This window comes from Falco punctatus (assembly GCF_963210335.1).
Source record: "Falco punctatus genome assembly, chromosome: 6".
NCBI classification, from domain to species: Eukaryota; Metazoa; Chordata; class Aves; order Falconiformes; family Falconidae; genus Falco; species Falco punctatus.
The window spans coordinates 37,101,039-37,109,486 of NC_137585.1; the positions used below are offsets into that span (position 1 = coordinate 37,101,039).

Consider the following 8,448-nt stretch of genomic DNA (forward strand, 5'->3'; position numbering starts at 1 on the left):
ACTCAGACAAGCCACCAGACAGCACTCAGCACAGACAATGATTTTTATCTTCAAAGTGCTTTACAAACTAACAAATCCTTACTTCCCCTCTGAGAGAAGAAAGAAGGAGGGAAAAAAAAAAATCCCTAAACGTCACCACCTTGATGGAGCAGAGATGCAATAACCCCTGAAGTCCTTTCATGTCAGAGCAGGGGCAGAGGAGTCTTGCTGCACAGCAGTGCTTTTTAGGTTTGGGCTTTTTTGTGGTGTTTTTGTCTTTTACACCAAAGACCTGGATTTGAATTCTGTTTCAGATCACTACGGACAGTATGGTAGGACAGAGGCTCCCAAGCTATGGCCAGTAGGTCACTCCCTTAAGGGCTGTGGAGTCGGGGGTCTGAGAAGCAGGCAGCAGTACCTAGGTGTTTTCCAAGAATCCACTTGCCTGTTCAGACTGCAAAAGTGCTGCACAATTAATTATACATCTGTGCTACAAAAGATCAGCTCTATAACTGCAGGGGGTGCTATTCATCAGCCTTGAAATGTACTGGCAGAGGACAGCCAGGGTCCAGTAGTTGAAATAAAGAAATAAATAACTACAAAAGCAGGATGCGCTCTGGGTCGTTAGGAGCGGAGTGCAGCGTCGGGACCCAAGTGACCCAGGAGCAGAGGGGAGCCCGGTGCTGCAGCCAGTCGGGATGCAGAGCTTTGCCCAGGAACTTCACAAACCACAGCAGGCGGAGAAGCCACCGGTCATCAGGGTGAGGTGCCTCGGCAGAGCGGTGGAAGCAAGAAACCTGCCTGAACCTGCATGCACTTTTCCTTCCTCAGCCCTCCCCTTTCGAGGAGGCAACAAAACATCACGTTCCCAGCAGCCAGAGTCCGGTCTGAAGTGGCTTCACTGAGGGGCAAATTCAGAAGGACCCCCTTTTCCTCATCCCTTTCTTTGGAAGCCCCCCTTTCCTAGAGCAGGCATTTAGCAAGTACAAATACACCACAACGTTAGGCATCCTTCCACTGTCACTCTCCACTATCCTTCCTCCTCCAGACACACACACTAACACAAAATGACGGCTTCCTCAACAGACTGAATGAGCAAAGCCCTCGCGCCGATCCTTAATTGTCTGTGCTTTACTCTCTCACTCCAGTCATATTATATCACAAAACTCAAAGCAGCCCACCCACTGCCCCAGTCTTTGTCCAAAATCTCCAGTGAACAGTAAATTGGACACAGGAAAAAAAAAAATATTGCTGAAGAAGAAGGGAGGGGCAAGCTAACCCCCCCTTTTCCTCCTCCCCCTTTTTTTTCCTTCCCCTTTTTTTTTTTTTTGAGGTTGCTTTTTGCTGGTGCACCCACATTGCTATTGTGCGGATGTCAGTTAAAAAAACCCAACAACAACCAAAACCCAAAAAAGATGGAGATATTAAAGAAGAAATCATATCTCACAGCCCTTGAGAATGTGACCCTGAGGCCCTGCCCTTCTCCCTCCTGGTGTACCCACGCATCACGGTGAAATGGCAGGCCCCCACCCCATCCACCCCCGTGCTACTCTGAACCTGCAGAGCAAGAAAAAAATGAAAACGCATCCAAAACCAAAACAAAATATAAAAGGCATCGTCAATGAGAGACACAGGGGGAAGGAAGGGGGGGGGGGGGAAGCCCCCCACACCACACACAGATGCACGCACATGCACAACCCCCCCTAACCCATTTACGCCGGTCTCAGAGCAGGGGCCAGGCTGCAGCCAGCAGCCGGGGCCTCCGCAAAGGGACAGGGCCAGCGGCTCCCCGCGGCCGGAGCCGGCCGCCCCCCGCCCGCCTCCCCCGCGCCCCCACCCGCGGGCGCCCGGGCGGGCACGGCGGCGTCACTGGGGCGGGTGACACGCACAGGGCGCCGCAGACACACGGCCGCCGCCGCCGCGCGTGTGGTCGGCGAGAGCTGGCCTCTGCAGGGCAATTTTCCACTCTCAACTTTCAGGGAGAGGAAGAGAGAGATAAAGCCCATTTACTGTACCTTTCTGGCATCTTTCTCAGCTTTCCCTGCTGCTTCTCCCCACCCCCTTCCGATTTATCTCAGCTACTGGTTTTATAAACCGAGAGGGTGGAGGGGGGGAAGGGAAGAGGAGGGGGCTTTTTTTCTCTTCTCTCAGCCCCGTCTGCACCTTCTGCCTGAGCCCGCCGGTGAAGTCACAAGGCTGAGTCTCTGACATCACACAGAGCCCACAAACGCCGGATTGTGACTTCACTGCAGGGTAGAACAGGGAGGAATAGGAGAGGGGAGGGGAAAAGGCTCTTATTCAAACACATATCTGCAGTAGTAACAAAGGGAACTCAGGAAATGGCTGGCCAAGAAAATGGCTTTTTTTTTTTTTTTTTTTTTTAATAAAACATGCTCTCTTTTTTTGTTGAGGTTTTTTGTGGGTTTTTCCCCCAAAGAAAGTTTGTGACCACGATGGAAATACCTTTTTAAAGTGGTCTGGGCAGGATGGACAGCAAGCGCCAGCCTGGGCGCCATCCTCCAGCGCAGCGCAGGCTCCTGCAGCCCTTTTGGGACGGTGCCGCTCGCCGCGGCCGCGCTGGACCTGCCGGGGCTGTAGCAGGATGAGGTGCTGGGGGGAAAATCGACAGGCACGGGTGGCCGGGGGAGAGGCTCTGTGGGGGGACAGCAGGGGGGGATTGAGGGGAAAGGACCGAAACAGGGATGGGTCGCACCTGATAGGCGGTGGGAAGGCAAGCACCGAGAGCCACCCGGCCAGCACAGTCACCAGTGTGGCCGAAGCTCCGTGGCAGAGGTCTGGGAGCCATGGGCCAGGCCAAGGTAACGCTGATCAGTGTGCTCTTGGGGTTTTCTTTTCCCCCACCTGAGGATCCGAAATAAACCACTTTTAAAATATAATTGGAGGAAAAGAGGCATTAAAGGTCAGGGTTAAGGTAACAGAGTTGTATGTAAGGCCTAAGCAAGGGAATAGGGTTAAAGAGTGAGGTTTTCAGTTCCCCAGCGCATTTCTAGGTTTTAGGTGCCCTGGGGACTGGCAGGGAGGCTGGGGTAGGTGAGAGAGAGGTCAGGAGGCTTTGATGTACTCCCAGTACAAGGCAATGCTTGAATGTTGCTCTGGGAGCAAAAGCTGATGATACAGACTTCTGTGGCCATTTCTGAAATAAACCCTAAAAGAAAAAAAAGGGTTATTAAGTAGCTATTGGCTTAATGTGACCTGCAAAGTTGTACCGTTTGGGGACTTTTTTGTTTATCCAGCTGGAGGATTTTTTCTTAACATCAGTTTCTTAAAATTTAACACAACCTCAAACATGTTGGTAAATAAGGAAAAAAATAAAATATCTGTTATTTGTGTTTAAAATTGAGTATTTTTTTCTCCTTTTGAAGCAAGGCATCTCAAACACTTCCACTGTGCTAATCATGCCTGAAGGCCAGGAATTCAGAGGGATAAGCCAAGGGCACAGCCACAGCCAAGTGAAATAAATAATAATAATTTTAAAATTACACAGTGCTAATTGTGGACAACATTATATTTATAAAGTTATTTGAACTGCAGAGCCAAAGGGGAGACAGCCTGTGCTCCTCACAGTGTGTCCACTGCTCTCTCCAGCCTCCATCTCTGCCCTCGCCGAGACTTGCAAAGCATTCCCCACTGCCGTGCCGACCTGGAAGGGAGGAGAAAACAGCATTGCCGTCGCAGTCTGCCCTTCCCGCAACCTGCCAGTGCAGCAGGAGGGAAATCTGTACGTGGAGTGAGCGAGAAGCGGGGAGGAAATGATCCAGATCCCTGCCACGAACCGGCTGGCAGGTACATTCCCGGCTTGCTGCTGCCCGACGGCAGGAGCACCCCACGAGTGCCTGGGATGCCCCAGAAGGCTAGCAGCACGTGCAGTGGTGCTGGAAGCCCGTGGTGCTGGAAGCCCGGCAGCATGCAGGGGCGAGAGGTACTTGTCAGAAACTTCTGTACCCTGGCAGCTCTACATGCTTCCAGCGTAAACGCAGGTGGCCAGAAGATGCTTTTCCAGGTGGGAACTCCTCCATGGCTGAAGCCTTTGTTCCCATACCAACTCTGAATCCCCAGCACCTTGGGGCATCACCCCAGCCCTGGCATGGCCATGGCACCAGGAAAGACTTCCCCTGTCATTTTATGGCTTCTCTATGCCAGTACAGCGATAAACCAGGCTGCAACAGAAGGAATCCTGCCTCCAATTGTGAGAGGGAGGAAAAAGGTTCGAACTGCAAGCAGGAAGGTCCCCATCCGATCTCGTATCCTTCAGCAAGTCTTGCTCCTTGTTTGACCACAACTTTGCTGCCATTTTTATACTGACAAGCTCCTTTCATCTTTTTTAATTATTTCTTTCCACCCTGCCAACTGCATGAGAGAAGCCTCCACATTTATCCCACTCCTTCCCTCTTGGGGAATCTCTCTCAACCTGCCCGTGGCAGGGAGGCAACATGGCTGCCACCATGCCAGGATGCCAGCAAGGCAAGGAGGTGAAGGGGGGAGAAAGGGAGGCACTGGCATTTGTTGGGAAGTGGAATAAAGCAGTGGGAAGAGGAAGGAATCTCAACACAGGCACACCGACTAGCGCGGACTTGCTCCAACTTGGCCCACAATGCAATTACCTGACTTGGAGGCTGGCCAACTCTCCCAGGCTAAGTCCCTCTGCACTTGTGCAAAGTGCTGTCAGAGCTGCTGGGACCACAAATAGTCAGGGCTTCAGCAGCATGTCTCGTCCAAAAAGAAGAAAGAAAAAAAAAAGAAAAAAAGACAGGGCAGGGACTGAATGGGCTTATTTTCACACAACTGCAATTGTTTTGTTGATGCGGAAAGGTAATTAAAAAAAGTTCTGATTTCAAACGTGCCACAGAATTCCCAGAGCCCGGAGGCTGCTGCTTAGAGGCAGATTAATCACACTGAATTCTCCATCTAGATATTGCATGCACTCCAAACTCCCACCGCTAATAGCTCTAATATTCTCCTCAGCGTGTGCATGCTGCTGGTGTTATGTTCCAGGAATATTAATTCCCCAACTCAAGCTCCTTTCGCTTGCGCATGTACCCTAAAGGCTTGCTGCCGGGCACTGGGAGATTATGGAAAAGAGAAAACAGGGCTAGAGGAGAACCGGGGTGCAAAGGTACTGGCTGGAACTCCTCAAGGAAAGTCATTAATGTTCTTTGGATAAGCAAGCCATCCAAATAAAATCTACCTGAAGGCCAAGTTCTTTAAACAAAGAGAGCCAACTACACATGCACAAGATGGTTGAAATTAAAATGAGCTCCCAATGCTGGCTTTGTGTTACCCACTCCCGCTACCCTGAGAATTGCCAAAAATTTCAGTCCTGTTAATTGTGAGCCACAGCTCAAACCAGGGAGTTCGTTTCTGTCTTCTGCTGGTGTCTTCCCCCAGCCCCCTTTACCCCCAAGCAAGGCTGCATGCATCTGAACTCTTGCTGCCACACACTAGCAACAGCGAAAATACAGCGGGTTGTAGTGCAAGCATCCAAAGAGCAGGTAGCACTTTACACGGTGAGCCCCTTCTACCACTAGCAAAACTGACAGGCCAGTACGTTCATGGTCCAGTTCGAGGTCTTGCTGCATGTCAGAGGCCAGAAGGTGTGTCCCCGGGATCCTCATTCCACGCAGAAAACAGAAAAGGGGAGGATGAAGGCAGGAGAAAAATGTGCAATTTTTCTTTGAATTCAAATAACTGGCATTCCTAGTAAGCAGTTCAGTGTGTGTGTGATCTATATATATGGCCAAAAGGCTGACTGCTAAGCTTTAAAACCAATGCACACTTGAGAAGTACCATTTAAGATGTCTATGATGTAATTTTCAAAGCTGCTAAATGCCCAAAGCTCCTACTGCTGTTCAGCAAAGACTGCAGACAGTCGCCAGGTTAAAACACAGTACCCTGAAACCAGCCACACCAGGACTCTGGAAACCACAGTGAAGAAGACACCTCAAAACAGATGGCGCTGGTCATGCTTCCATTTAGTAGGATTACTTGCATGACAAGAAGCTGTCGTGGGCATGATTTTCTTTGTCAAGCAGTCAAAATATGTATCTCCCTGTAATATGAATCAGCATGCCTATGTCAGCACTGGAAAATAAAAGGGAGTTTGCCCCTTTTGTTGCAGGCATTTCTGATATGCACACCAGCAGAGTACCTGAGCCATAGGTCAATTTGGATGTACAGACCAGCCCATCAACTGTTTTCACAGCTCAGAAACCTTACCTACTCTCTGGACTAAACCCCGTAACATCACAGGTGCGCTGGGGTAGGTGGTGGCCCTTTCCACAACCACAGCAGGTCAAAGAGAAAAGCCAACATTTTAATGGCTAAATACTTTACAGGGGGCTGTTGGTGGTAGGAGGGAGACGCATTAGAGGAGAGACATTTTTTGAGGCTTCATTCATTTGCTATGTATCATGCAGGTCTACAATCACGTGCCCTTGTTGCGACTCTAACCCAGGCACCGCCTGCATAAGGCCTCTGGGGTTTAACTCTGCTGTGGTGGAAGGGGAGAGGCATGGGCTTCCTTCGCTGTGATAAACCAAGGCATCGCTGTGTGTAGCTTAGGTGCAAATCTGTGATCCTCTTTCTCTCTTTGTACACAAAGAATGAAGCTGATAGCGAAGCTGACATCTAAATCCTCACTATTGCACATCTGAGATAACCCCGGTTGTTTTTGTTTTTCGAATTCAAACATATGAGAAGGGAGAAAGACAGAAGGATTTCAACCCTTGCCAAACCCTGTTGCCAGCCCCCTGAGTTACAGATCTATGAACTCTTACATGGGATGAGGGCTCTTTGCTTTTATCTCCCTGTGCAGCGCATGTCCTCAGCCCTTTGCAAACAGATGTTTTGCCCTCCGAAAGGGAAAAGAGGAAAGAGAGAGAGCATGAGCACGGGGGGAGAGAGAGTGAGCATGAGCAAGAATGCTGTCTGCAGATGTCAATCAGGACTTCAGTCTGGGTCTAACCTGCCAGTCCTGCAAAAGGAGGATACATGAATTTTCTAGTTGGATAGTCAGTATCATCAAACAAGAAAATTGTGAGGTTTAGATTGTAATACAGTCTCATGTTCAGTAAAAAGGCCTTGCTACATGGTGATGATGTGGGACTGAGGAGCCTATTCCTAGCAGCTTAAAAATTAAAATTTCACTACAAATATCCTAAAGAAATGGTCAAAAATAGTACAGCATTTCAGACCGTTTTTGTAGAGCATGGTAACGTTGGCAAGGGGGAAGTGATCGTAGGTAGAATACTGTCAGGTTTAGGGAAAGCTTTCTCTGCATTTTAAAAAAATTGCATGAAGGAAAATATTCTTAGGAATGAAAAGTCTAATGATTACATGTATATAGAGAGTGTCATCTCTATCTTGGCGTTTAACAGAAATCAACTCCCCCATGCCAACACCCTCCCCTCCAGCCACCCACCCTGATATTCTTCTTCACCACTTCCCACCCATTAACCCAGTACCTGCAGTGCAGTGTTCAAGTGGGACTGGCGGAGCTGCTGCCGCTGTCATCTCCTCAGAGCTGGCAGTCACCTGCCAATCTCGCCCCCACTTCCTCCTCCCTCCTGCTCCCCCCCACCCCTCGTCAGTGCAGCTTTCCCTGGGGATAGATCACTCTCCCCCCCACCCCCCCCCAGCAGCCTGACAAATAACTACTGTTAACTCAATAATATCCCCTTCCAAGGTTTTTTAATTACCAGCTGTCGCAGGGTGCAAGACTCTCACGTACAGAGAGAAACGGGCCAGAGAGGGAGGCTAGCAACAGGGGGTCGAAGAGTTTGGGCTGAAGCGGGCTTCACGCCGAGGGACAGGCTCCTTGTCCTCCATCCACATGGCAGGGCTGGCACAGGCAACCTGCAAACCCCCGCGGGATGCTGCCGCCCAGGCAGCAGACACAGGCACCCCAGCAGGTGCAGGGTGGTTAACATGCCGCTGTATTATTTTTTTTTTTTTTTTCGGGGGAGGTGGGTGGCGGGATTTGATCCTGAAAGGGCTGATGTGGAAAGCTGCTCCTGCAGGACAACGGGAGGCTCTGCTATATCAGCTGAGGAAGCACCACAGTATTTGTTTATATGGCATTTTAAATGGGAACCAGAAAAAGGAGGGGGAAGGGAGAGGAGAAAAAAATCAGGTGCATTTCTGTTTGTGTATCTTTACAAATACATCTATCTTTTCACGTATGAGAAGGCCTTTTTTTTTTTCCTTTGCAAGACAATAATCTTATTTTGTCTTTTTTTTTTTTCCCCTGAAAATTCAGGAGTCTGTGGCTCGAGAGGCTTTTTCTTAGCCTTGCATTAAATGGACACACAGCTTACAGAACTTTCAAATAAGCTCTCCACCTAGTATTTGTTTGTTCACACCCAATTACACTCCCTTGATTTTTAACAGGGTTGAAAATAAGGCTTATTTTTAAAATTCAGTTAATGAAGTTTTATCTGAATAGTCATAAGC

At 49.3% G+C, this 8,448-nt stretch overlaps 1 protein-coding gene across 7 annotated transcripts in view; it reads right to left on the minus strand.

Moving 5' to 3' along the window:
* Nucleotides 1-8,448, minus strand: part of TCF20 (transcription factor 20) — a 135,504-nt gene that overhangs the window by 72,942 nt on the left and 54,114 nt on the right. The window contains exon 1 of one of the 7 annotated variants that reach the window (XM_080393089.1): nucleotides 1,995-3,145. The exons of the other annotated variants lie outside the window; for them this stretch is intronic. The gene's annotated coding sequence lies outside the window, so the exon portion shown is untranslated. Of the gene's footprint in view, nucleotides 1-1,994; nucleotides 3,146-8,448 lie in introns of those variants that run through there. 7 annotated transcript variants of the gene reach the window in all.